At 37.4% G+C, this 4,571-nt stretch overlaps 1 pseudogene; it reads right to left on the bottom strand.

Annotated features, from left to right (window-relative positions):
* Positions 1–225: 225 nt before the first annotated feature.
* On the bottom strand, positions 226–1,018 carry LOC140518032 (glyceraldehyde-3-phosphate dehydrogenase pseudogene; annotated as a pseudogene).
* Between the last annotated feature and the right edge of the window lie 3,553 nt (positions 1,019–4,571).

Genomic DNA, 4,571 nt, shown 5'->3' on the forward strand with positions numbered 1-4,571 from the left:
CAATATTTCAGAGGAGATTTTTTTGTTTTACTTTCACAGTGAATATGGTGACTTTATTGATGGTATACAATACAGGACTCTAGGTTTCCCCCCACCCCAAACTAGAGGGGTACTTTGAGGCAAGGATGTGAATGGGATATGGGATTCCCAGTATAGGAACATAGGTTCCCCAGTCGTGGATCTCCTTTTTTTTTGGCTCAGAATGAAAGTCCATGGCTTTATACTTTACTCCTTGGAGGTCATGTAGTCCATGAGGTGTACTACATGGTTGCTATTGCCATACTCATTGTCATACCAAGAAATGACCTTGAAAAAATGGTCATTGAGGGTAATCTCAGCACCACCATCAAAGGTAAAAGAGTGGGTGCTACTATTAAAGTCCCAGGATCCAATGTAGTCTTCTGTATAGCCCAAGATACTCTTCAAATGTCTCTCTGACGTTTGTTTCACCACTTTCTTGATATCATCATATTTGGCAGGCTTCTCCATGTGGCAGGTCAAATCCACAACAGATACATTTGGAGTAGGAACATGGAAGGCCATACCTGTGAGCTTCCCATTCAGCTTTAGCAACACAAGTGGAGGCAGAGATGATGTTTTGAGCAGCACCACACCCATCACACCACACAGCTTATCAGAGAGGCCATCTATTGTATTCTAGATAGGAATAATGGCATGGACTGTAGTCCTGAGTTCTTTCATAATGCCCAAGTTGTCATGAAGGACTTTGGCCAAAGGGAGAAAGAAGTTGATAGTGTAGGAGTCATTACTGACAGTCTTTAGGGAATTAACATGTTTCTCATGGTTCCCTCCCATTATGAACATTGGGGCATCAGCTGAAGGGGTAGAAATGATGACTTGCTTGAGTACCAGCCTTTTCCATGGTGGTAAAGACTCCAGTGGACTCTACAATCTATTTGTCTCCACATTTCCCCATTTCCACTCCTGGAAAATGGCAATGGGTTTTCCATTGATCACTTCCCATTCTCAGTCTTGACAGTACCCTTGAACTTGTCATGGATGGAATCATATTGAAACATATAAACCATACAGCTGAAATCAATGAAGGGGTCATTGGTGGCCACAAAATTTACTCTACCTGAGATGAATACAACCTTGGTCACCAGGCACCCACTATGATCAAGTCAATTGATTCTGACCTTCATTTTGTTTCAGGGATGCAACTAAAGCAGCAGAACCTAGCAACAAGATTAAGAGAAAAGCTGAAATCCAGGAAATCCATTCTATTGAACTATAGTGATCAAAGTTTAAAAACAAAAACAGGTTTCTACCCCAGATTAAAAATGCCTGCCTCATATTCTGAGTTTTACTAATTGCAATCGTGATCTGTACAGAATATCTTCTTCTCTTACAAAGCCATTAGAGGGGGCTTGTCAACATGAGAGCTATTATTGTCAGATCCCCCTTTTTATTCATTGAAGAAATAGATCAGGAACAGCATGGCTATGTCAGCTAGTAACTTTATTACCATAAAACTGTATGGTCAACAGGGCACCCACAAAATAGGTCTGCCTCCATGTAGAACTTCGGGGAAATAGAGATTAGCCTTTGAATGTTACCATTTTTAATTTTCAATATATCATTCTTTCAATCAACCAACAATCATTTCTTAAAATCTTTCTGTGTCCCAAACTCTAACAATACCAAGAAACCCACAGAAGAGGATCTGGCACATGGCACATACTTAATAAATGCTTGTTGATCCAAAGGATAAAAATGAGTCACAACAATCATTATTTCAAATAGAGAAAGAATTGAATTAACATTTCAGGAATTGCCTTTCCCCCCCCCCCCCCATCCCCACATTAGAAGTATATCAAATCTTAGAGATAATTTAAAACTACTTAATTTTACAGATGACGGAAATGAGACTCACAAGGTTCAAGGAATTTGTCAAAAGTCATACAAATAACACTCCATCCTGAATTCAAGCTAAGATCTTCTGTCATTTCTGCCATAGCATACATTTCTTATTTTATTAGACAACGTAAAATCTTTCTAAACCTAAGACTTTAGGTCGATGGAAGTTTATCTCCACCTTAATGATTTATGTATTGGTTTCTGTATGTGAATGATTAACTTTGCTAATTTTTCAAACTTTCCAAAACCAGAAATAGGGAAACAGTTAATAGTTAATAATGAAAACTGATCAATCACAACTTTCTTTAAGAAAAAAAATCACTTGAAGGGAGAAAAAAATAATTCTATATGAATGGGTCTGTGATTTCCTTAGTGTGAGTAATCTTTCCACTAATATAGACTATAAATCTCACCCTTCATTCTCATCCTACATGATATCAAATGCTCAAAGCCCTTTCCTTTAGCTCTTAATATTTCAGAGGTACAGATCTATGTCTTGTGCATACTAGCCACACTTTATGACTAGCTTACCACCCTTTCCAATTATATATGTCTTTGCTGATGTCAAATTCTCAGCCACATTATTGGTAATATGCTACAGTCTCCTTATGTGCATCATATATTTCTGCTGTCCTATAATTCACAGACATATGGCATCAGTGGAACAATAGTGATATTAAAGAGCTGGGTTTTGCATCAATGAACAAATTAGAGTCATTTAAAATGTCATGTGTTTTTCCCAAATGCAATCTAGGACATTTGCATAGACTCAAAGCTATACTTAATTGAATGTCTAATTATGACGAGTGGGTGCAAATCTCCATCCTGCATAATGGAGATGTAGCCAATGGGATGTTAGGGGATTCTATGAGTTTGTATTCATCTCCCCAGGGCTTAGCATCATACCTGGCTCATAGGTAGTGCTTGATAGATTCTTGCTGATGGACTGATTGATAAAGTGGGACACTTCCAGAATTTGGAATACAGAGTTTTGACCTGTTGACCTGCTACTAGGTAATGACTGCTGTTGTTCAGCAGTTTCAGTGTTGTACAAACTCCATATGATCCCACTTGGCGTTTTCTTGGCAAGGAGTGGCACTACGGTGGTTTGCCATTTCCATCTCCAGCTGATTGCATAGAAACAAATGAGTCAAAAAGTTTAAATGATTTGCCCAGCATCTCATAACTAATAAGTGTCTGAGACCCAATTTGAACTCTGCTTCTTCTGATTCCAGAGCTGGTACTTTAACCACTAAACTATCTAGCTGCCCCAGTTAATGGCTACTCTGGATTTAATGGAAATAAGTTAAGTCCTGACACATTCTGATTCCTTATGCTGGCCCTTATAGATAAGAACTGGGAGTCAACATGAACTCTCCAATGTGAATTCAAGAAGAATATGGCTGTATTTGAGGAAGTAGAGGCAGGACTTCTCTGTGATTCTACTGACTTCTTTTTTCCAATTTCATCTATTTGAAAATAAATTGGCATCAAGGTTAGAAGAGGGAAACAGGAAATATGGGGGAAATGACAACTTCACACAATCATGTCTGCTATCTATCAGAGAATTATACAGACTAGGACAAAAATATTGACAATTCCAATGTTCTATTTCTGGCTTAGAAACTGTTTAGGAGTGCTAGGCTTCATCTTTTTTTGGAGGGATATTAATAACTTAGAAAATATCCAGAATAATTGACCTGAATGGCAAAGTGATTTGAAACCATGGACTAAATCAGTGATGGAATTTCACTATGGGTAGGGGATCAGGAAATATCTATTCCAGTCAATAAGTGAACAAGAATTTCTTTCATAGAACTGGCAAGTTATAATGTTCAATGTTCCTTTTAAAAACTTTATACAATGAATAGGTAATTTATGAGACAGGTTGGTAATATAGTAGGTAGGATGCCGGGTCTGGAGTTAGGAAGATATTAGATCAAATCTATCTTCAGACACTTACTAGGTACTAGACCCCAGGAAACTCACTTACCTTCCATCTCCTTCACTTTCTTAATGTAAAATGAGGCTAGTAATGGTAGTTAACTTCTAGGTTTGTTGTGAAGCTCAAAAGAGAAAATATTCAAAAAGCTTTTAGCATATTTCCTGACATAGTGTAGGTGTTATAATAATAACAATAGTTATTATTATTGTAGTTATTATTTAATTCGGTTTATTCTATTGTAGGAAAGCTTCCATTGCTTGAAAATAGTGGTCATATTTCCTCCAAGGCTCCTGACGTCTCAATCAGTCTATCACTTCAATCAAACATCAAACTTTTATTAAGGCCCTACTATGTTCCAAACACCATTTAAGGAGGGGCTGATACAAAGATAAACATGAACTAGTCTTTCAGCCTCAGTGAATGCATGTTCTTCAGAGGGGTAAAGAAAATATCAATATATCAAGAAACAAAATAAATACATGATGTTTGTTTGGACAACTCTGACAACTAGGAAGAGCAAATCAGGATGGGAAAATCTTCATGTTTTAAGGTTTCTTTTGAGATTAACTATGAAGAAAGTTAGGGATTCTCAAAGAAGTCAGGCTACAGTACACAGGAGTCCCTTTCAGTGAACAAAATCAAAGAGATAGGTTACAGGGTGTCTTGTGAAACAACAGCAAGAGGGATATTTGTGGCACAGCAACATAATGAGTTAATCAAGACAGTTTGGGAAAAGTTTGCTAAG

This window comes from Notamacropus eugenii, chromosome 1 (genome assembly GCF_028372415.1).
Source record: "Notamacropus eugenii isolate mMacEug1 chromosome 1, mMacEug1.pri_v2, whole genome shotgun sequence".
In the NCBI taxonomy this organism is placed as follows: domain Eukaryota; kingdom Metazoa; phylum Chordata; class Mammalia; order Diprotodontia; family Macropodidae; genus Notamacropus; species Notamacropus eugenii.